The sequence below is a fragment of the Canis aureus genome, chromosome X (genome assembly GCF_053574225.1).
Source record: "Canis aureus isolate CA01 chromosome X, VMU_Caureus_v.1.0, whole genome shotgun sequence".
NCBI lineage: Eukaryota > Metazoa > Chordata > Mammalia > Carnivora > Canidae > Canis > Canis aureus.
This window is the reverse complement of record NC_135649.1, coordinates 51,108,574-51,134,407: the sequence shown is the minus strand read 5'-3', so window position 1 is coordinate 51,134,407 and position 25,834 is coordinate 51,108,574. Positions and strand designations below refer to the sequence as shown.

Below are 25,834 nucleotides of genomic sequence, written 5' to 3'. Positions count from 1 at the left end.
TTCTTGAGTCTTACCAAGGTTTTATCAATTTTATTTAATTTCTCCAAGAACCAGCTTTGATTTCATTGCTTTCTTCTTCTTCTTCTTCTTCTTCTTCTTCTTCTTCTTCTTCTTCTTCTTCTTCTTCTTCTTTTTCTTCTTTCTTCTTCTTCTTCTTCTTCTTCTTCTTCTTCTTCTTCTTCTTCTTCTTTCTTCTCCTTCTCCTCCTCCTCCTCCTCCTCCTCCTCTTCCTCTTTAGTCTATGACATTTATTTCTGATCTTTGTTATCTCTTTCCTTATATTTCACTTGGGTTTTGTTTGTTCTTCTTTATCTAGTTCCTTTAGATGTAAGGTTAAATTGTTTATATGAGTTCTTTTTCTTGTTTCTTGAGGTAAATCTGTATTGTTATATATTTCCCTCTTAAAATTGCTTTTGCTGCAGTGCCTTGGTGGCTCAGTCAGTTAAGCATCTACCTTCAGCTCAGGTCATGATCCCAGCCCCACATCAGGGTCCCTCCTCAATTGGGAGCCTGCTTCTCCCTCTCCCTCTTCCCCTCTCCCTGGCCTGTGCCCCCTCCCTCGCTCTGCACTCTCTCTGTCAAATAACTAAATAAAATCTTTTTAAAAAGAACTGTTTTTTCTATGTCTCAAACATTTTGGATAAATGTGTTTCCATTTTTATTTGTCTTACTGTATTTTCTTTTTTGTCTTCTTTTTTTCTTTCTTGACCTATTGGTTATTTGGTACCATGTTTTTAGCCTCCTCATGCTTGTGTTTTCCTGGTTCTTTTTTTTTTCTTGTGATTGATTTGTAGTTTCACATCATTACAATCAGAAAAAAAATGTATGGTATGATTTAAATCTTCTGAAGTTTATTGAGACTTGCTTTGTGGCCTAACATGTGATCTATTTTGCATAATGTTCCATGTGCACTTGAGAAGAATGTATATTTTCTTATTTTTGTGGAATGTTCTGTATTTGTCTGTTATATCATCTGGTCTAAGGTATCATTCAAAGACACTGTTTCCTTGTTGATTCACTGTCCAGATGATCTATCCATTGATGGGATTGGGTTGTTAACATCCACTACTATCATTCTATTACCATCAGTTTCTCTCTTTAAGTCTATTAATATTTGCTTTATGTATTCAAATGCTCCAATGTTGGGTGAAAAGAGATTTACATTTGTTTAATTGACTTCTGAATTCATTCACTTATTATTATATAATGCCTTTCTTTGTCTTTTGTCATAGTCTTTGTTTTAAATTATACTTTGATGTAAATATTAATACTATGCCTTTTCTCTCTTCTCTTTACCTGGTAAATGTTTTTCTATCCCTTCACTTTCAGTCTCTGTGTGCCATTATGTCTAAGGTAAGCCCATTGTAGGCAGCATAAAGATAGGTCTTATTTTTCATTCATTCCTCCACCTTATCTCTTTTGATTAGAGCATTTAGACCATTTACATTTAAAGTGATTATTGAGAGAAAGTTTATCTGAGGAATGAGAGAACAAATTGGAAAACCAGAGGGAGAAAAGAGGCCACATTGTGGAAAGTAGGAGGTGTGGATATGTGATTTTGGGGAGAAAAGAATCACTGGTGCATTGGAGGGGAAGGAGAGAGAGAGAGAGAGAGAGAGAGAGAGAGAGGCACAGGGTATTGCAGAAGAAAAACATGAGAAAAATGAGACGTGCTGATAATCGCAAATTTTTGCAAGCAGCAGAGCTCAAAGTCTAAAGTTTTAGAAGTCTGCACCATCACCGTAGTGGAGCCTGGTGGGTATAGCAGTGTTTCTCTGAAGGAGAGCAGAGGCCTGGGACTTGACAGCATTGTTCGAGGATCCCCTATGTCACATTGGGAGAGACAGTTACCCTTTTTGGAGAGCATTTGGGAGAGATAGCACTGCCTCTCAGGGGACAAAGGAGGCATTGGGCACCATTGAGCTGCCCTGTTCATTGGCATATGAGCAAAGACACCTGGTGAGGGCAGCTAACCAGGATGGCAGCTCTTTGCTACAATTTACCATAAATTCCAAACACCTGCACATTCATACAACCTTCATTATGAGATAAATCTGCAACAGCCACAGTGTGGTGAAACCCTCCCCCAGAGGATTATGAGTGTCTGTGACCACTCAGTCCCTAAAATTTGGAGTTTTGAAACCCCACCAGCATGCCTGAGATAAAACACACAAGGATTGCCACTGGGTGGAAAAACACCTCAGACACAGCAAGGTGAATGCAGGGATCTGATGGATGCCTGGGACACATGAGGGGAGATACATTGCTCTTCTGTGAGGGCTGCCTGAATGACAGTGGGAGCAAACTCCCCTCTCTAGGGTTGAGAGAGCCAGCTGACACCATTTTTATCCCCTCCTATCACCATGGACAGAGTGCAGTGAACAGTGCAACACCAACAGTAGAGGCTTGAGCTACTTACACCAAGCCCTGCAGGCCTCTATGCTCTGCAGGTGCTTTTCGACTAGGGTAGGTGTGCCTCAGAGTCAGAATAGCAGCAATCCTTCCCCAGAACATCAGCACAAACCTCCTCACCCACCAAGTCTACTGACTATAGAGTCCTGCAAAGATTCAGCTTTAGGGGAAATTAGATTTAGTCTCTTTTAAAGGCAGACCAAAACACACATATTTAAAACTCACCACACAGTGGACCAGGTCCAAACACTCCCACTGCAGGCAAGGAAACTGCATAGGACTGATCTGAGGGAAAGAACAGCCAAGACATAACAGCAGAGTACATGTAGCACATGCCAGAAACACCCTGAAATTTAAGGCTCTGGACAGCATATTACCTCTTCTTAATAAAGCTATTACCCTCAGGAGCAGGGAACATAACAGGCTTTACTAACAAGACAGAGACCTGACAAAATAAATCAACAATCATAAAGATACTAGTGGGGCTTGAGAAAAGCAAAGAAGAAACTAGGGAGTCCCTTAGCACAGAGATAAAAGAAAGAAACTATTCAGGACAAAATTTTTTTAAATGTGAAAACCAAGATACAAAACTGATTGGATGTAATGACCATAAGAATGGAACTAGGTGAATGAATAAGTGATATGAGATATAATTTTCAAAAATAATGAAGCTGGAAAGGTGAAGGAAAGAAAAATATTGGATCAAAAATGTAGACTTAAAAGAACTCAGCAAATCCAAAAAGCATAATAACCATCATATAACAGAGGTCCTAGAAAAGAAGAGAGGGACAAGAGGGCAGAAGTTTTACCTTAGCAAATTATTGCTGAAAATGTCTGTAATCTGGGGAAGGAAACCAACATCCAAATCAAAGAGGCTCAGAGAACTCCCATCAAAACAAACAGAAGTTGGACAACACTAAGACATATTGTAGTAAAATTTTCAAAAAAAAAAAGAGATAAAGACAGGATTCTAAAGGCAGCAAACGTAAACAAATTCATAACTTACAAGGGAAGACAAATAAGGTTAACCACAGATCTATCCACAGAAACGTGACAGTCCAGAGAAAGTGGAATGATATGCTCAGTGTTCTGATGGGGAAAATACACAACCAAGAATACTCTATCCAACAAGACTGTCATTCATAATAGAAGGAGAGATGGTTTCTTAGACAAACAAAAATTAAAGGAGTTTGTGACCACTAAACCAGCCATGCAAGAAATATTAAAGGGGATTAAATGAGTAGGAATGAAAGAGTCTAAGTAACAATGAGTAGAAAGGAACAAAGAAAATCTTCAGAAACAATGACTTTACAGGTAATACAATGGCACTAAATTCATGTATATCAATAATCACCAATAAGTAAATGAGCTAAATGCTCCAATCAAAAGATATAGGGTATGAGAATTGATTTTTAAAAAAACAGAAAGAAAGAAAACACAGGACCGGGCAGCCTGGGTGGCTCAGTGGTTTAGTGCCACCTTCAGCCTAGGGTGTGATCCTGGAGACCGGGTATCGAATCTCATGTCGGGCTTCTTGCATAGAGCTTGCTTCTCCCTCTGCCTGTGTCTCTGCCTCTCTCTCTCTAAGTTTCTCATGAACAAATAAATAAAACCTTAAAAAAACAGAACCCATTTGTATACTGTCTACAAGAGACACATTTTAGATCTAAAGACACCTCCATATTGAATATGAGGGGATGGAGAATAATCTAAAATGATAACAGACATCAAAAGAAAGCTGGAGTGCCTGTACTTATATCAAACAAATTAGATTTTAAACCAAGAGTATAAGAAGAGATGAAGAAAGGCATTATACCAAAATAAAGGGGTCTATCCAAAAGAAAATCTATCAATTGAAAATATCTATGCCCCCAATTTGTAAACAACTAATTATATAAATCAATTAGCAAAAAACATAATGAATGCGGGATGCAAGGTTGCTTCAACAGTCGCAAAACAATAAACGTGATAGATCATATCAACAAGAGAAAAAACAAGAACCATATGATGGTCTCATTAGATGCAGAGAAAGCATTTGACAAAATAAAGAATCCATTCCTGATCAAAACTCTTCAGAGGCTAGGGAGAGAGGGAACGTTCCTCAGCATCTTAAAAGCTATCTACGAAAAGCCCACAGCAAATATCATTCTCAATGGGGAAAAACTGAGAGCCTTTCCCCTAAGATCAGGAACATGACAGGGATGTCCAATGTCACCACTGCTATTCAACATAGTACTAGAAGTCCTAGCCTCAGCAATCAGGCAACAAAAAGAAAAAGAAGGCATTCAAATGGGCAAAGAAGAAGTCAAAATCTCCCTCATCGCAAATGACATGATACTGTACATAGAAAACCCAAAAGACTCCACACCAAAATTGCTAGAACTCATACAGAAATTCAGCAATGTGGCAGGATACAAAATCAATGCCCAGAAATCAATGACATTTCTATACACTAACAATGAACTTGAAGAAAGAGAAATTAAGGAGTCAATCTCATTTCCAAATGCACTCAAAAGCATAAGATATCTAGGAATAAACCTAACCAAAGAGGTAAAGGATCTATACCCTAAAAACTACAGAACACTTCTGAAATAAATTGAGGAAGACACAAAAAGATGGAAAAATATCCTATGCTCATGGATTGGCAGAATTAATATTGTGAAAATGTCTATGCTACCCAGGGCAATTTACACATCCAATACAATCCCTATCAAGATACCATGGACTTTCTTCAGAGAGTTGGAACAAATCGTCTTAAGATTTGTGTGGAATCAGAAAAGACCACAAATAGCCAGGTGAATACTGAAAAAGAAAACCAGAGCTGGGGCCATCACAATGCCAGATTTCAGGTTGTACTACAAAGCTGTGGTCATCAAGACAGTGTGGTACTGGCACCAAAACAGACACATAGATCAATGGAACAGAATAGAGAATTCAGAAGTGGACCCTCAACTTTATGGTAAACCAATATTCGACAAAGGAGGAAAGACTATCCACTGGAAAAAAGACAGTCTCTTCAATAAATGGTGCTGGAAATATTGCACATCCACATGCAGAAGAATGAAAGTAGACCACTCTCTTGCACCATGCACAATGATAAACTCAAAATGGATGAAAGATCTCAATGTAAGACAAGATTCCATCAAAATCCTAGAGGAGAACACAGGCAACACCCTTTTTGCACTCGGCCACAGTAACTGCTTGCAAGATACATCCACGAAGGCAAAAGAAACAAAAGCAAAAATGAACTATTGGGACTTCATCAAGATAAGAAGCTTTTGCACAGCGAAGGATACAGTCAACAAAACTAAAAGACAACCTACAGAATGGGAGAAGATATTTGCAAATGACGTATCCAAGATCTAGTTTCCAAGATCTATAAAGAACTTATTAAACTCAACACCAAAGAAACAAACAATCCAATCCTGAAATGGGCAAAAGACATGAAGAGAAATCTCACAGAGGAAGACATAGACATGGCCAACAAGCACATGAGAAAATGCTCCCCATCACTTGCCATCAAGGAAATACAAATCAAAACCACCATGAGATACCACCTCACACCAGTGAGAATGGGGAAAATTAACAAGACAGGAAACAACAAATGTTGGAGAGGATGTGGAGAAAGGGGAACCCTCTTACACTGTTGGTGAGAATGTGAACTGGTGCAGCCACTCTGGAAAACTGTGTGGAGGTTCTTCAAAGAGTTAAAAATAGAGCTACTTTACAACCCAGCAATTGTACTGCTGGGGATTTACCCTGAAGATATAGATGCAGTGAAAAGCCGAAACACCTGCACCCCATTGATTATAACAGCAACGTCCACAATAGCCAAACTTAGGAAGTAGCCTCAGTGTCCATCAAAAGATGAATTGATAAAGAAGATGTGATATATGTATATGTGTGTGTGTGTGTGTGTGTAATAATACTCAACCATTAGAAATGACGAATACCCACCATTTGCTTCAACATGGATGGAAGTGGAAGGTATTATGCTGAGTGAAATAAGTCAATGGGAGAAGGACAAGTATTGTATGGTTTCACTCACACAGGGAATATAAAAAATAGTAAAAGGGGTTATAGGCAAAAGAGAGAAAATGAGTGGAAAAAATCAGAGAGGGTGACAGAACATGACAGACTCCTAGCTCTGGGAAATGAACAAGAAGTAGTGGGAGGGGAGGTGTGCAGGGGCATGAGGTGACTGGGTGGTTGGCACTGTGGGGGGCACTTGTTAGGATGAGCACTGGGTGTTATATTTTGACAAATCGAACTCCAATAGAAAAATATACAAAAAAAATAATGAAACTCATTGATGATAGTACAATAGTAGGGAACTTTAATACCTCATTTACAACAATGAATGGATCATCTAAGCAGCAAACCAACAAGGAAACAATTTACACACTGGATCATATGGACCTAACAGATTTATTCAGGACATTTCATCCTAAATTAGCAGAACACACATTCTTTTCAACTAACTTGGAACATTCTTCAGAATAAATCACATGCTATGTCACAAATCATCCCTCAACAAGTACAAAATGATTGAGATAATAAATACCATGCATGTTTTCTGACAAGACACTATGAAATTTGAAATCAATCACAGGAAAAAAGGGGAAGACCACAAATAGATGGAGGTTAAAGAACATCCTACTAAATAATGAATGGAGGACACCTGAGTGGCTCGGTGGTTGAGTATCTGACTTGGCTCAGGGTGTGATCACAGGTTCTGGGACTGAGTCTCACATTGGGCTCCCTTCAGGGAGCCTGCTTATCCCTCTCCCTATGTCTCTGTCTGTGTGTGTGTGTGTTTCATGAATAAATAAATAAAATATTTTTAAAAAGTAAATAATGAATGGGTTAGCAAGGAAATTAATGAAATTAAAAAATACACGGAGACAAATGAAAATGAAAACACAATGGTCCAAAACCTTTGGGATGCAGCAAAAGCAGTCCTAAGAAGGAAGTATATAACAACACAGGACCACCTCAAGAAGCAAGAAAAGTCAAATACACAATGTAAGTTTACACGTTAAGGAGCTAGTAAAATAAACAACAAAAAAGTCTTATGCCAGCACAAGTAGAAACATAATAAAATCAGAGCAGAAATAAATCATATAGAAACAATAAAAAAACACAGCATAACAGATCTGTGAAACTAGTAGCAGATTTTTTGAAAGATTAATACAATTAATAATCCCCTAGCAAGACTTAACAAAAAGAAAATAGAAAGTATCAAAATAAATAAAATTATGAATGAGAGGAGAGATCACAACCAATACCACAGATATACAATTATAAAAGAATATTATGAGCAATTATAGGCCAACAAATTGGGCAATCTGGAAGAAATGGATAAATTCCTAGCATGGAACAGAATTGAAAACCCAGAAATGGACCCACACCTGCATGTTTAAGTAGTCTTTGACAAGACAGAAAAGAATATCCAATGGAAGAAAGATATTCTCTTCAACAAATGGTGTTGAAAAAAAAAAAACTGGACAGCAACATTCAGAAGAATGAAATTGGATCACTTTCTTACACCACACATAAAAATAAATTCAAAACAGATGAAAGACCTAAATGTGAGAAACTAAATCATCAAAATCCTAGAGGTGGACATGAACGGCGACCTCTTAGAAATTAGCCATTAGAACTTCTTATTAGATACATCTCCAGATGCAAGAGAAACAAAAGCAAAAATGAACTATTGGGACTTTATCAAGACAAAACCTGCACAGTGAAGAAAGGATCAACAAAACTAAAAGTCTACCTATAGAATGGGAAAAGATATTTGCAAATGGCCTATTTGATAAAGGGTTAATATCAAAAATATATAAAGAACTTATCAAATTGAATACCCAAAAAACAAATAATCCAGTTAAGAAATGAAGGCAATGAAGACATGAACAGACATTTTTCCAAAGGGTACATCCAGATTACTAAAAGACACCTTAAAAGATGCTCAACATCCCTCATTATCAGGGAAATACAAATCAAAACTAGAATGAGATATCACCTCAGACATGTCAGAATGGCTAATATTAACAACATAGGAAACAACAGATGTTGGAAAGGACGCAGAGAAAGAGGAACCCTCTTACACTCTTGCTTAGAATGCAAACTGGTGCAGCCACTTTGAAAACAATATAGAGATTCTTCAAAAGGTTAAAAATAGAATTGCCCTATGACCCAGCAATTGCACTATGACGTATTTACCCAAAGGATACAAAAATACTATTTTGAATGGATACATGTACAGGGTTGTTTTGTGGTATTATCAACAATAGCCAAATTATGCAAAGATCCCAAATGTCCATCAACTGATGAATAATAGAGAATGGAATATTGCTCAGCCATAAAAAGAATGAAATTTTGCCATTTGCTATGATGTGAATGGAACTAGAAAGTATTATGCTAACTGAAATAATTCAGAGAAAGACATATACCATATGATTTCACTTGTGGAATTTAAGGAACAAAACAGATGAACATAAGGGGAAAATGAGAGAGGCAAATCACAAAACAGTCTTAACTATAGTGAATCAACTGAGAGTTGATGGAGGCGAGATGGGTGGGGGATGGGCTAAATAGGTGATGGGTATTAAGGAGGGCACTTGTTGAGTTGAGCACTGGGTGTTATATGTAAGTGATGAATTACTAAATTCTTCTGAAACCAATATTACACTACATAAACTAATCAGAGTTTAAACAAAAACTTAAAACAAAATAAAAAATAGTTGTTCTAAAAACAACTTTTTAAATTCTCTCCTCCATGTTTTATGTATATGATGCTATATTTTACATATTTTATTAATATTTTTCTTATAATTATGACCTTTTCTTTTCCCCTTAAAGAAGTTCCTTTAACATTTTTTATAAGGTTGATTTTGTGGTGATAAAATCCTTTAACTTTTGTTTATGTGGGAAAATCTTTAGCTTCCTTTCAATTCTGAATTATATTCTGGCCAGGTAGAGTATTCTTAGTTGTAAGGTTGTTTTTGTTTTCGTTTTATCCTTCAACATTTTGAATACATTATGCCACTCCTTTCTGGACTGTAAAGTTTCTACTGAGAAATTTACTGATATCTGTATAGTGTTTCCCTTGTAGGTAACTTTTTGCTTTGCTCTTGCTACTTTTAAAATTCTCTCTTCATGTTCAATCGTTTACATTATATTTTTTGTGTTGTTCTGTGACCCTCGTGAATTTCTCTTGTTTGGTATTCTCTGAACTTCTTGTACCTGGATATCTATTTCTTTCCCTAGGTTATGAAAGTTTTCAGCTATTATTTCTTCAAGTAAGTTTTCTGTCCTTTTACCTCTCTCTTCTCTTCAGACCCCTATAATGTGAATGCTTGTGCACTTGGTATTGTCCAAGAGATGCCTGAACCTATCCCCAGTTTTAGAATGTCTTTCCCTTTTTGATGTTCAGCTTGGGCGTTTTCCAGTACCCTGTCTTCTAGATCACTGCTGCATTCTTCTGCATCCAATAATCTACTGTCGATTTCCTCTAGTGTACTTTCAATTTCAGTGATTATATTCTTCAACCCTGATTGGTAGTTTTTAATATTTTCTCTCTTTATTGACTGCTCATTGTGTTATTTCACTCTTCTCTCTAGCCTGATGAGCATCTCTATGATCATTACTTTAAATTCTTTATCAAGCATATTACTTATCTCCATTCTATTTAGTTCTTTTTCTGAGGCTTTGTTTTATTCTTTCATTTGGAACATATTCCTTTTTATCTCCATTTTGTTTGACTTTCTGTGTTTATTTCTTTTTTTTTAAATTTTTTATTGGTGTTCAATTTACTAACATACAGAATAACCCCCAGTGCCCGTCACCCATTCACTCCCACCCCCCGCCTTCCTCCCCTTCCACCACCCCTAGTTCGTTTCCCAGAGTTAGCAGTCTTTACGTTCTGTCTCCCTTTCTGATATTTCCCTCTGTGTTTATTTCTAAGAAATAGATGAACAACTACTTCTCCTGAACTCGAAAGAATGGTTTTGTGTATGATTATCCCTTAAATAGAATATTTGAGCTTGGTGACTTTTTCTGGCAGGCTTGAGCTGTGGCTGGTATGGAGTGGGGGCCCCTGGCCTCTCCACCTTGTGGATGCCCTGACAGGACAGCTGAAATTGAAATGGGTACAAGCCAGTGTGTTGCAAGGCTCTACATGCAGGGGGCACATTGTCAGGATAGCTGAAGATGAACTAGATGTTATCTCTGCCTCCCCAGGGCTCTCTGCATATATGGTGCAGATGATGGCTGGATTTGAGGCAGGATTCAGACTGGGAGGTCCAGGAGCTTTCTTCACAACTGGAATTCTGGCAGGACAGCTAAAGCTGAATGAGAGTAGATAGGGGGGGGTCCATAGTTCTACATGCTGAGGACATCCTGGCAGGATAACTGAAGCTGTAATGAGTGCATATTGGGGGATCCAGTTCACTCCATGCTAAGAGTTCCCTGGCAGGATGGCTAGAAATGAGGTAGGCATGTGCTGGGGGTTCCAGGGTGCTCTGCAAAGGGATCATCCTGGCAGGGCAACTGGATCCAAAGCAGATGTCAACCAGGAGGTTCCAGAACACTTTGTTCTGGAGGTGCCCTAGAAAGCCATATGAAGCCAAAGTGGTGTGAGCCTAGGGTGCTCTCGGGTATTCTGTACTTTTGTCCTCTTGGCAGGGAAGGTTGGAGCTGTAATGAGTGCTAATCATGGGTGTCCCCATGCACACCACCCTGTGACCACGTTGATGGAAATTTCTGAGAATGGTGTGTTCGGGGCATAGGGTTCATTGATGAGACAGGCCAGTTAGATTGCCTGAACCATATACTGGTCTGTGGTTTCAAGGTGGAGGAGAAGCATAGACCATGTCTATCAGTCTCTCCCATCCAGAGAGAGTTCAAGCACCTCCGAGTGCAGTTTGGCAGCTTTTAGGGTTGGCCCTTTTATAATAGTTGTTCTTTCAAACCATGTTTGTTTGTTTGCTTTCTGTGACAAAGGAAAGATGAGTCTGTTCCTGGACTCTCAGTGCTATCCCTCCTCAATGCAGTTCCAGGTGTTAAGAGTAGGGATTCCTTTTGTTGTCATGTCTCTGTATTTCCTTTTCTTTTTTTGCTATTCTCTTTACACTTTGTTGTGCAGAAGCTGTTCAATTGGCCTTCAGTTCTTTTTTAGGAGAAATTGCTATATAGATGGGTGTAATTTGATATGTTCCATGGAGGAAGTAAATTCAGGGTCTTTCTATATTCCATCTTGAACTGGAACTTCTGTTCCTTTCTATCTGCAACTGAATATCAAATGTCTCTGTATTGATACCACATCGAATATCTCCATAATTTTTTCTCCTTATTCTCCCAACAAATAAAATTTCTAAAAGGAAAGACACTTGAAAAACCCAATTGAACAATGGCTACAAGTCCAAGAGTAGATATTTGATTATCAAACCAGCAATGTAAAATGCACTGTTTGTAATCAATAAGTTAACATTGTCTGCATGCTTCCTATAATTACAACATGTTTAAAATTAGGATTTTCAGAACCTATATATTAGTAGCCAAAATGGAGAAATGTTCCTTGCCAAAGACTTGTCCCTTAATACTGTGTGAATTCATACATTGTCTAGAGAAGAACTACAGAAGCTAATCAGCTATGTTTTTTGGCCTTTGAGAAAAACCGATAAAAATGAGTTACGATGGAATTATGTGTGTGGTATTATGGTAGACTACATGTTTTGGAAAATATTTCCTCTTACAAAATAACCAAAAATATTGAGTAAAAATGTTTTAAAGACTGAAATGTATTCTGCAAATGTCAGATAAGTAAAGGGCATTATTAGAGGGTAGACATAAAGCATTAATCACCAAAGCTATATTGAAGTCAACAATATGATCTTGTGTCTTCTGTTAATTCTGGAATACAAGGATAATACAAAGTATGAAAATAAATCAATGTTAAACATATTAACAGAAGGAAGGGAAATAAAACCTACATGATTTTCTCAATGGATATGGAAAGTCTGACACCCTTTATGATGAAAACATTCATTAAATTAGGAATAGAAGAAAACTTCAACATATTCAAGGCATGTATGAAAAATCGATGGCTAAGATTGGACTTAATTATCAAACATTGAAAGCTGTCACCCTAAAATCAAGAACAAGACAAGAATGCCCAATCTGCCACTTCCATTCAGCATACAATTGAAAATTCTAGCCAGAGCAATAAGGCAAGGGGAAAAGAAAAAAGACATCCAAATTAGAAAAGAAGAAGCAAAGTGATCTCTTTTTTTTTCTTTTTTATAAATTTATTTTTTAATGGTGTTCAATTTGCCAACATATAGAATAACACACAGTGCTCATCCCATCAAATGCCCCCCTCGGTGCCGATCACCCAGACGCCCACACCCCCCGCCCACCTCCCTTTCCACCACCCCTAGTTTGTTTCCCAGAGTTAGGAGTCTCTCATGTTGTGTCTCCCTTTCTCATATTTCCCAATCATTTTTTCTCCTTTCCCCTTTATTCTCTGTCACTATTTTTTATATTCCCCAAATGAATGAGACCATATAATGTTTGTCTTCCGATTGACTTTTTTCACTCAGCATAATACCCTCCAGTTCCATCCATGTTGAAGCAAATGGTGGGTATTTGTCGTTTCTAATGGCTGAGTAATATTCCATTGTATACATAGACCACATCTTCTTTATCCATTCCTCTTTCGATGGACACCGAGGCTCCTTCCACAGTTTGGCTATTGTGGACATTGCTGCTATAAACATCGGGGTGCAGGTGTAGGTGTCCCGGCGTTTCATTGCATCTGTATCTTTGGGGTAAATCCCCAGCAGTGCAATTGCTGTGTCGTACGGCAGGTCTATTTTTAACTCTTTGAGGAACCTCCACACAGTTTTCCAGTTTGGCTGCACCAGTTCACATTCCGACCAACAGCGCAAGAGGGTTTCCCTTACTCCGCATCGTCTCCAACATTTGTGGTTTCCTGCCTTGTTAATTTCCCCTATTCTCTCTGCTGTGAGGTGGTATCTCATTGAGGTTTGGATTTGTATTTCCCTGATGGCAAGCGATGCGGAGCATTTTCTCATGTGCTTGTTGGCCATGTCTATGTCTTCCTCCGAGAGATTGCTGTTCATGTCTTTTGCCCTTTTCATGATTGGATTGTTTGCTCTTTCCTGTTAAGTTTCATAAGTTCTTTATAGATCTTGGATACTAGCCCTTTATCTGATAGGTCATTTGCAAGTATCTTCTCCCATTCTGCAGGTTGACTTTTAGTTTTGTTGACTGTTTCTTTTGTTGTGCAGAAGCTTCTTATCTTGATGAAGTCCCAATAGTTCATTTTGCTTTCGTTTCCCTTGCTTTCATAGATGTATCTTGCAAGAAGTTGCTGTGGCCAAGTTCAAAAAGATCATTGCCTGTGTTCTCCTCTAGGATTTTTTTTAATTTTTATTTATTTTATGATAGTCACACAGAGAGAGAGAGAGAGGCAGAGACACAGGCAGAGGGAGAAGCAGGCTCCATGCACCGGGAGCCCGATGTGGGATTCGATCCCGGGTCTCCATGATCGCGCCCTGGGCCAAAGGCAGGCGCCAAACCGCTGCGCCACCCAGGGATCCCTCCTCTAGGATTTTGATGGAATCTTGTCTCACATTTAGATCTTTCATCCATTTTGAGTTTATCTTTGTGTATGGTGCAAGAGAGTGGTCTAGTTTCATTCTTTTGCATGTGGATGTCCAATTTTCCCAGCACCATTTTTGAAGAGACTTTTTTTCCAGTGGCTAGTCTTTCCTCCTTTGCGAAATAAGTTGACCATAAAGTTGAGGGTCCACTTCTGGATTCTCTATTCTGTTCCATTGATCTATGTGTCTGTTTTTGTGCCAGTACCACACTGTCTTGACGACCACAGCTTTGTAGTACAGCCTGAAATCTGGCATTGTGATGCCCCCAGCTATGGTTTTCATTTTTAAATGTCCCTGGCTATTCGGGGTCTTTTCTGATTCCACACAAATCTTAAAATAATTTGTTCCAACTCTCTGAAGAAAGCCCATGGTATTTTGAGAGGGATTACATTAAATGTATAAATTGCCCTGGGTAACATTAACATTTTCACTATATTAATTCTTACAATCCATGAGCATGGAATATTTTTCCATCTCTTTGTGTCTTCCTCAATTTCTTTCAGAAGCTTTCTGTAGTTTTTAGGGTGTAAAACCTTTACCTCTTTGGTTAGATTTATTCCTAAGTATCTTCTGCTTTTGGGTGCAATTGTAAATGGGATTGACTCCTTAATTTCTATTTCTTCAGTCTCATTGTTAGTGTACAGAAATGCCACTGATTTCTGGGCCTTGATTTTGTATCCTGCCATACTGCCAAATTGCGAAATAGATTGCTGGATGAGATCTAGCAATCTTGGGGTGGAGTCGTGTGGGTTTTCTATGTACAGTATCATGTCATCAGTGAAGAGAGAGAGTTTGACTTCTCTTGTGACAATTTGAATGCCTTTATTTCTTTTTGTTGTCTTATTGATGAGGCTAGGAATTCTAGCACTATGCTGAATAGGATTGGGGAAAGTAGACATCCCTGTGTTGTCCCTGATCTTAGGGGAAAGGCTCCCAGAGCTTCCCCATTGAGAATTATATTTGCTGTGGGCTTTTCGTAGATGTCTTTTAGGATGTTAAGGAATGTTCCCTCTCTTCCTACCCTCTGAAGAGTTTTCATCAGGAATGGATGCTGAAGTTTGCCAAATGCTTTCTTTGCATCTCTTGAGAAGATCATATGGTTCTTGTTTTTTCTCTTCCTGATATGATCAATCACATTGATTACTTTACGAGTGTTGAACCAGCCTTGCATCCCGGGGATAAGTCCCACTTGGTCATTGTGAATAATCTTCTTAATGTAATGTTGTATCCTATAGGCTAGTATCTTTTTGAGAATTTTTGCATCCATGTTCATCAGGGATATTGGTCTATATTTCTCCTTTTTGGTGGGGTCTTTGTCTGGTTTTGGAATTAAGGTGATGCTGGCCTCATAGAACGAATTTGGAAGTATTCCATCCCTTTCTATCTTTCTGAACAGCTTTAGTAGAATAGATAGGTTTCTTCTTTAAACGTTTGATAGAATTCCCCAGGGAAGCCATCTGCCCCTGGACTTTTGTGTCTTGGGAGGTTTTGGATGACTGCTTCAGTTTCCTCCCTGGTTATTGGCCTGTTCAGGTTTTCTCTTTCTTCCAGTTCCAGTTTTGGTAGTTTGTGGCTTTCCAGGAATTCGTCCATTTCTTCTAGATTGCCTAATTTATTGGCGTATAGCTGTTCATAATATGTTTTTAAAATCGTTTGTATTTCCTTGGTGTTGGTAGTGATCTCTCCTTTCTCATTCATGATTTTATTAATTTGAGTCTTTTCTCTCTTCTTTTTTTACGGCTGGGTAATGGTTGATCTATCTTATTAATTCTTTCAAGGAACCAACTCCTGGTTTTGTTAATCTGTTCCACAGTTCTTCTGGTCTCTATTTCATTGAGTTCTGCTAGAATCTTTATCAACTCTCTTCTTCTGCTGGGTATAGAATCTATTTGCTGTTTTTCCCTGGCTCCTTTCGGTGCAAGGTTAGCTTTTGTATTTGAGTTCTTTCCTGTTTTTGGACGGATGCTTGTATTGCGATGTATTTCCCCCTTAGGACTGCTTTTGCTGTATCCCAAAGATTTTGAACGGTTGTATCTTCATTCTCATTAGTTTCCATGAATCTTTTTAATTCTTCCTTAATTTCCTAGTTGACCCTTTCATCTTTTAGCAGGATGGTCCTTCACCTCCACGTGTTTGAAATCCTTCTAAACTTCTTCTTGTGATTTAGTTCTAATTTCAAGGCATTTTGGTCTGAGAATACACACAGGACGATCCCAATCTTTTGGTATCAGTTAAGACCTGATTTGTGACCCTGTATGTGGTCTATTCTGGAGAAAGTTCCATGTGCACTTGAGAAGAATGTGTATTCAGTTGCGTTTGGATGTAGATTTCTGTAGATATCTGTGAAATCCATCTGGTCCAGTGTGTCATTTAAGGCTCTTGTTTCTTTGGAGATGTTGTGCTTAGAAAACCTATTGAGGGTAGAAAGCACTACATTGAAGTCACCAAGTATAAGTGTCTTATTATCTAAGTATGTCTTAACTTTGGTTATTAATTAATATATTTGGCAGCTCCCACATTCGGGGCATATATATTAATGATTGTTATGTCCTCTTGTTGGATAGATCCTTTAAGTATGATATAGTGTCCCTTTTCATCTCTCATTACAATCTTCGGAATAAACTTTAGTTTATCTGATATAAGGATTCCTACCCCTGCTTTCTTTTGAGGACCATTTGAATGGTACATGGTTCTCCAACCTTTTATTTTCAGGCTGTAGGTGTCCTTCTATCTAAAGTGAGTCTCTTGTGAACAGCAAATAGATAGGTCCTGCTTGATTTATCCAGTCTGAAATCCTGCGCCTTTTGATGGGGTCATTAAGCCTATTCACATTCAGAGTTACTATTGAAATATATGAGTTTAGTGTCATCATGATGCCTATTTAGTCCCTGTTTTTGTGGATTGTTCCATTGGACTTCCTCTTAAAGAGGAATTTTAAGAGTCTCCCTTAAAATTTCTTGCAGAACTGGTTTGGTGGTCACATATTCTTTCAGTTTCTGCCTATTTTGCAAGATCTTTATTTCTCCTTCTTTTCTGAATGAGAGCCTTGGCTTCAGGTTCTACTCATTTAGTACCCTGAATATATCCTGCCAACCCTTTCTGGCCTGCCATGTCTCTGTGGAGAAGTCTGCTGTTAATCTAATATTTCTCCCCATAAAAGTTAGAGATTTCTTGTCTCTTGCTGCTTTAAAGATCTTCTCTCTTTTTTTTGGAATTTGCAAGCTTCACTATTGAGTGTCGAGGTGTTGAGCGGTTTTTATTGATTTTAGGGTGGGATCTCTCTATTTCTTGGATCTGAATGCTTATTTCCCTCCCCAAATTAGGGAAGTTCTCAGCTATGGTTTGTTCAAATCCATATTCTGGACCTCTGTCCCTTTCGGCGCCCTCGGGAACCCCAATTAAACGTAGGTTTTTCTTCCTCAGGCTGTCATTTATTTCCCTTAATCTATCCTCATGATCTTTTGTTTGTCTCTTTTTTCCTCAGTTTCCCTCTTTGCCATCAACTTGTCTTCTATGCCACTCACTTGTTCTTCCACCTTGTTAACCCTCGTCGTTAGGATTTCTAGTTTGGATTGCATCTCATTTAATTGATTTTTAGTGTGTGCTTGATTAGATCTAAATTCTGCAGTCATGAAGTCTCTTGAGTCCTTCATGCTTTTTTGTAGAGCCACCAGTAGCTTTATAATAGTGCTTCTGAATTGGCTTTCTGACATTGAATTGTAATCCAGATTTTGTAACTCTGTAGGAGAGAGGACTGTTTCTGATTCTTTCTTTTGAGGTGAGGTTTTCCTTCTAGTCACTTTGCTCAGTACAGAATGGCCAAAAACAAGTTGTATTGGGAAAAGGAGAAAAAGAGAGACTAGGAAGAAGAAAAGAAAAAGAAAAAAAAGGAAAAGAAAAAAGAAAAAAAGAGAGATAAGGAAAAAAAGGGGGGGAAGCAAACAGAAATGAAAAAAAAAAAAAAAACAAGGGGGAGTATCCTGTGATTCTATATACTGTAAATCCCTCGACTTCCCCTGGAACTTTCCAGTGCTGTTTGGTCAATTACTTGTTTTTCCCCTGCCTAGCTGGTCTTCTGGGGGAGGGGCCTGCTGTGCCGATTTCTAGATGTTAGCGCTTGGCTGAGCTGCTCAGCCCCCTGCCTGGTGCAGGGCTCAGTAAAAGTTGTTTAACCTGTTTATCCTGTGAGGCCCCAGGAGGAACAACAACAGTAGCAGGAGCCAGCTCTCCAGGCCTAGAATCAGGTCCTGCAATAACTATGGCCTCTCAGTCCACAGGGGCCTGGATGCTCGGGGCGGGGGGGGGGGGGGGGGAGATGCCGCTGATCTGCTCAGCTTGGGGCAGCCAGGAGGCTGGAGCGTCTTTACTGTCCTGTGCCCTCCCGGCCTCTCCCTGTTCCAGGGGGAGTGCCGGATCTTGGGCTGTGTCCCCCAGCGTCCTGTGCTCCAGGGCCTGTGCTGTTGGAATTGCGCCCCAGGCTGCGCAGCTCCCTCTGCTTGGAGCCTCTGCCCACGCCGCCCCTGAGCTGCTCCCGGGGCCACGCAGCCCCCTCCGGGGGAGCCGCCACCTCATCCGCCTCCAAGCTGTTCCCAGGTCCAGCAGGGCGCGCTGCAGCCCATTAGGAAGCTCGGCCGCGGGGTGTGGCATGCTCTCCCTGGGGCTCATGTCCTCTGTTAGTGTCCCTGGGAGCCTGATGGCATCCCCGCCCTCCTGGGGTCCTGCTCTAACTCCCTGCTAGCTCCTTTCCGTCCGGGAAGATTGGTGAAGCTCCTGCTTCTCCAGGACGTGGCTTTCCTGGGGGCACTCACCCCGGCCTTAGCCTGGCTCCTCACAGGGCCCTCCCTTGGATGCCTTTTGTTTTTTTCTTTATTTTTCCCCCTGTCTTCCTACCTTGATAGAAGCGTGAACTTTTCTCACTGTAGCTTTCCAGCTGTTCTCTCTTTAAATATCAAGCCGAATTCGTAGGTTTTCAGAATGATTTGAAGGTTACTTAGGTAATATGGTGGGGACAAATGACTTGGGGACCCTACTCTTCTGCCATCTTGCCCCGCCTCCAAGTGATCTCTTTTCGAAGATGATATGATCTTATTTGTAGATAACATAACGATTCCACAAAAAAATATCTATCAGAACTGACAAATATAGCACATTGCAAGATCAAAAATAAATAAATAAAAATCAATTTCACTTTGATACACTAACCATGAAAAATCTGGAAAGGAATTTATGAAATCAATTTCGTTTACAATAGCATCAAAAATAATTAAGTACTTAGGAATAAACTTATTCAATGAGGTGAAAGATGTGAATATGGAAAACTATATAACAGTTCTGAAAGAAATGAGAGAAGATAAAAATAATTGGTAAGATATCTTCTGTTTATGAATTATAGGACTTAATATGGTTAATAGGTGAATATTATTCAACCTGACCTACAGATTCAATATAATCACCCTCAATACACCAAGACTTTAAAAAAATAGAAAAATCCATATGGAATCTCAAGGGAACCCAAGTAACAACAAAAAAAAATATTTTTATTTATTTTTATTTATTATAATTATTATTTTTATTGGAGTTCAATTTGCCAACATATAGAATAACACCCAGTGCTCATCCCGCCAAGTGCCCCCCTCAGTGCCCATCGCCCAGTCACCCCATCCCCCCCACCCACCTCCCCTTCCACTAACCCTTGTTCGTTTCCCAGAGTTAGGTGTCTCTCATGTTCTGTCTCCCTTTCTGATATTTCCTACCCATTTCTTCTCCCTTCCCTTCTATTCCCTTTCACTATTATTTATATTCCCCAAATGAATGAGACCATATAATATTTGTCCTTCTCAGATTGACTTATTTCACTCAGCATAATACCCTCCAGTTCCATCCACCTCGAAGCAAGTGGTCGGTATTTGTCGTTTCTACTGGCTGAGTAATATTCCATTGTATACATAGACCACATCTTCTTTATCCATTCATCCTTCAATGGACACCAAGGCTCCAAAACAATCTTGATAAAGAACTAAGTTGTAAGACTCAAAGTTTTTATTTCAATACTTACTTTAAAGCTACAGTAGTTAAAAGAGTGTGGTACTGGCATACAAACAGACATATAGAACAATAAAATAGAATAAAGAGCCTAGAAATAAACCCTCAAGTTTATTACCAAGTGATATCTAAGAATGATGCCAAGGCTAGTCAATGAGGAAAGGACATATATCCTTTCTCCTTTGTTTTTGATAAGACTGGCTAGAGATTTATCAATTTTATCAGTTTTTCAAAGTACAATCTCATGGTTTCATTGGTCTGTTCTATTGTTTTCTTAGTTTCTACATTAGGGAAACGACATATAACAACATGCAAAAGAATAAAGTTGGACACTAACCTTACCTCATACGCAAAAGTTAACTTAAAATAGGTCAGAAGTATAAACATAAGTGCTAAAAGTATAAAACTTAAAGAAAATATAGGGAAAAAACTTCATGACATTGGATTTAGCAATGATAACAAAAGCATAGGCAACATAAGACAAATAGGCAAAAGAACTTTCATCAAAATAAAAAATAAATTTATGTGCATAAAAGGACACTGTTGAGGGAGTGAAAAGAATTTGCTAATCATTTGTCTGATAAAGGATTCATAATAAGAATCATATACTTAGCTATACAACTCAATAACAACAAAACCAACTCAATTAAAAAATAGGTATGTAGTTCTCTGAAGAAGATATACTAATGGCCAATAAGTACATGAGATAATCTTCAACATCACTAGTTATTAGTGAAATGCAACTCAAATTCACTTTAAGATACCACTTTACACCCTGTAAGATGGCTATTACTTAAAAAAATAAGTGTTGATAAGAATATGGATCAGTTGGAGCCATTGTGCATTGCTTCTCAGAATGTAAAATGGTGGAGCTTCTGTGGAAAGCATATACCACTTTATCGAAAAATTAAACATAGAGTTACCATGCGATCCAGAAATTCCTATTCTAGTTATATGCAAAAGAATTATAAGCAATAACTTAAATATTTGCACACACATGTCACAGTAGCCTTATTATAATAGCTAAAAGGTGGAAAGAATCCAAATATCCATCAACAGATGAATATGCATGTTTGTGTATCCATATAGACAATGAAATATTATTCAACCTTAAAAAGAATGAAATTCTGATAAATGCTACAATAAGATATTATGCTAAGTTAAACAAGTCAGACAAAAAAGTACAAATATTGTATAATTCCACTTACATGAAGTAGTTACAATAGTCAAATTCATATAGACAAAAAGTATAGTAGTTGCTATATAGGCTATGGGGAAGAGGAAATGGGGAAATATTTTTTTTTAATGGGCATAGAGTTTCAGTTGGGGATGATGAAAAAGTTCTAATGACATTGTGATGATAGTTGCACAACAATATAAATGTACTTAATGCTACAAAATTGTACACTTAAAAATTATAAATTTTATGTTATGCATATTTTACCACAATTAAAAAATAAAAGCTGAAGGGTGTCTAGGTGTCTCAATCAGTTAAGTGTCTGCCTTTGGCTCAGGTCATGATCCCAGGATCCCAGCTTTCTGCTCAGCAGAGAACATACTGCTCCCTCTCCTTCTGCCTTCTGTTCCCCCTGCTTGTGCTCTCTTTCTCTGTCAAATAAATAAGATCTTTTTAAAAATCAAAGCTGAGATTTGAGTTTACATTTTTCTGTGCTGTTTGTACTACCAAAAGAAATGGCACAAGGAACCAAAATCTCCTATACAGGAAAACAATTTAAACGTTAGCCTCAAAATATCCTACAGATTACATTTGACCAAATATAAGTTCACAGTAAATAAATCAATAAATCTCTAAATAAACAAACCATGTTGTGTGAGAATTAGCAGAAAAAATATACAAAACTGAGGATTCAAAGACTGCATATATGGGGTTTACTAAGTAGAGGATACTATATCTAAAATAGATACACATAAAAAACAGTTTAAACATAAACAGATGAGAAAAGAGATATAATGCTATCAATAGGCTTAACAAAGATATGTTAAAAAAAGATATGTTGATAAGAAACAAAATAGACTTTGATGTAAACAGAAAATAGGGACACTTTCATAATGATAAAATAACCCTTCATAAAGATTGAAATTCAGAAGTATTCATGTGCCTCATAACAGAAACTCACAATAAATATAGCAAAACTTGACAGAACTGAATGGATAAATAGCCAAAACTATAATATAATTAGAGATTTTAACTTCTCTCTCTCTCTCTCTCTCTCTCTCTGCTTTTCTTACTGCATTTTATTTTTATAAAATAGACAAAAAGTGAAGCTATAAAGGACCTGAATATCATCTTTCACCACTTTGACCTAAATAATATTTACAGAATGTGACACTTAAGTCCTTCACAATCATTTTCTTTTCAAGTGAACTCAATACTTTCTTAATATAGACCATGTTAGGCCATTTAAAATACCCTCAACTAATTTAAAAGGACTAAAATCATATAGGGTATGTTCTCTAATGACAACACAATTAAATTAAAAATCATGAAAATAAGATATTTAGATAAATTTCAATAAATTTCGTGAGTTAGAGAAAAAAATCCTAAGTGGAATAAGAAAATTTTCAGACTTAATGAGAATAACATATCAAAACTTGTGAGTTGCAGCAAAGCATTCCTTAAGGAAATATGTATAGCTTTAAAAGGGTTATATACATAAAGAAAAACAGTCTAAGTCAATAATTTACTGTTCTATCTTACAAAGGTAGAAAACTTAATTCCAAAATAAGAAAAAGAGAGTATTAGAGATATGGTTTAAAAACAATGAAATAAAAAATAGAATATAGTTCTTTGAAATAATTGACTGACTTTACAAATTCTTAGCTCTATCTCTATAAGGAAGAGAATACAAATTATCACTGCATAGAGTGAAATAGGGCTTATCATTGCAGATTCTATACCCTTTTTTAAAAGGTAAAATATTATAAACAATTTATGCTACCATATTAGACAAACTTATTAAAACATACACATTCCTTGAAACTATTAAAAGTAACAGAAGAAAAAAACTGAAAATATGAATAGTCCTATATCTAGTTAATGATTGAATCTGTCATCACAAATCTCTTTACCAAGAAACCTCCAGGCCCACACATCAAACATTTAAGAATGAAATAACACAGATCTTCCAGAAATCCACTCAAAAAAATATAGGAGATGAGAAAACTTCTCAGCATATTTTATTTTATAATGCTATTTCTTTTTATCTTGAAGAAGCCATTATAATAAAAGCATAAATACATATGTCTCATGAACTTAGATGCAAATCATTTAATGATTTATTGACAAATTAAATCAAACAATACTTTAAATTGATTATATGAATATATTTGTCTTAAAAGTTTAAGATTGGTTTGATAATTCAAAAGATAGGACAATAGCAATGGTTTCTAATTTCTGGAATTAAAAAATAAGATAAAATTAAAACAAAGAACAAAAATATCATAGAAGTTTTTAGAGATGATTGGAAATAAAGCACTTTAAAGTAAAAATATATATTATTTTTAAAATTTGTTTTAAAAAAATATGGTGTGTCTTGACACCCCGGCAGACTCTAAGACTCTAAGGCATCACACCGGGTGATGGTCTGGTGAAGCTGAAGAAATGACCTGAGACAGCGGTGGAGAGATAGATTTATTGGGTAAACTATCTTACAGGGAGTCGAGAGCAGCCAACTACACAAAGTATCTGCTGCTATGATCTACATGCCTCAAGCTTTTATCATGCAGCAACCTAGCCTAGCAAGTATCTCTAGCCCTTCTGCTCCTTGCTTGGCCAATGTTCCAAGGAAATCAAGGCCTATCATTCAGAGACATTTCCTTAGAAGGGATACGCTCAGGGTTGGCCACCTTAGTCCTGGTCCCCAACCTTGAATGCTAAACAACACCGTCTTCTACACACCCTGCTTGATGGGAATATAGAGGTGAAGATGGGATCGCTACATTTTCAAGATTGTAGTTAACAGGGACATTTAGGTTGTGTTTCCACAAGCTAGTCCTCCAGCACATATCACATAGCAGGGTATCACATATGCTAAACAACTAAAAGAGTAGAAATAGACACTTAAAGAAATTACAAGATATTTCATCAAATATAAAATACATATTTTTGAAAAAGCACATCCAAAAATCAATTATATCCTAGCCTATAAGTTTCTCAAAAAAGTTCAAAGAATAGGTATCGTAAAGAACACATTCTCCAATAAAAATATAATTAAGAAATCAATAACAAAAAGATAATGAAAAGCTTTAGATTTTATTTTATTTTTTTAGCCTTAGATTTTAAAAAGGAATATTTGAAGAACTTTAAAAATGATATATATATGAATGAATCACAAATAAATATTAAACTACTCAGAATGCACAGCAATTTACCCAAAGGATGGAAAAATACATATTCAAAGTGGTACATGCACACACACACAAAAAGGATGCACAGCAAATGAAAATCATATGAACTTATCTTGATGCAACTAAAACAGAATTGATGTATGAACATATTGGAGAGGTTCAACATTGTCAAAAATTGTGTTTAGAAAAAGAAAAATACAATCAAATCATCTGAAAAGATTAATCAAAATTTTGAGCAAGTTTATATCAGTATATTTGAAAAATTAATCAGTGAAAAAATTTCTTGAACAATATAAATTGCAAAAAGTAAACATTTCTTTATTAATAAATTAATATGTAGTTAAAAATTATCTAACAAACAACAAAATACTAGGCCCAGATCATTACATAGAAAAAATTTACAGCAAATATTCAAAAACCATAAAATTAAATTTTTATATGCCCTTATAATTAAGGTACAAAGAAAGGAGTATTCAGTTTTTATGTCACAAGTATAACCTGGACACCAAAAGTATTAAAAAACATAATCATAAAAGAATAATAAATAAAACATTAACAAACTAAATCCAATATATAAATGGATATGAATAACATATTTTATTCAATTTTAGAAAAAAATTAGTGTAATTTTCCACATTAACATATATGAGACAAACATTTGACTTAATATATGTACAAAAAAATTAAAAGAAAACTCCAACATTATTTCATGATAAAAACTCAAGCAAACTAGGAATAGCAAAAAAAAATTCCTCAAACTAATTAAATACACTTACTCAAAATCTAAACAAACGTTGCACTTATTGTTATATATTGAAAGCATTTAATTTAAATCTGGAAAAAGAAAATAATATTTTCTGTCAGTTCTTTTTAAAAAGAAAAATTTTATTTATTCATGAGAGACACAGAGACAGGCAGAGACATAGGCAGAGGGAAGAAGCAGTCTCCTTGCCAGGAGTCTGATGCTGGACTAGATCCTGGAACTCCAGGATCAAGCCCTGAGCTGAAGGCAGACACTCAACCACTGAGCCACCCAGATGTCCCCTGTAAGTTCTTTTATTCCGTTTTAAAACTGATGTTGTGACCAATAAAAAAAACAAAACAGAAAGAGAAAACGATTAAGAATAGAAATGAAAAATAAATTCATATTGAAAGATGATATGATTGTGCATATATACAGGCCCAGTGTAATCCACAAAGAATTATTATAATTTATAAAGGCATGTTCTTGGCATTTAAGATTAATATGCCAATGCTTAGTTTATTTATTTACACCAGCAACTGTTCCAACATTTAAAGTTACCATATTTATTAATAACAAA

At 37.0% G+C, this 25,834-nt stretch overlaps 1 long non-coding RNA gene across 3 annotated transcripts in view; it reads right to left on the bottom strand.

Annotated features, from left to right (window-relative positions):
* The window catches only part of LOC144307991 (uncharacterized), a 67,319-nt gene that overhangs the window by 18,337 nt on the left and 23,148 nt on the right, over nucleotides 1-25,834 (bottom strand). Inside the window, exon 4 of one of the 3 annotated variants that reach the window (XR_013374645.1) lies at nucleotides 21,478-21,752. The exons of the other annotated variants lie outside the window; for them this stretch is intronic. This is a non-coding gene — a long non-coding RNA (uncharacterized LOC144307991). Of the gene's footprint in view, nucleotides 1-21,477; nucleotides 21,753-25,834 lie in introns of those variants that run through there. 3 annotated transcript variants of the gene reach the window in all.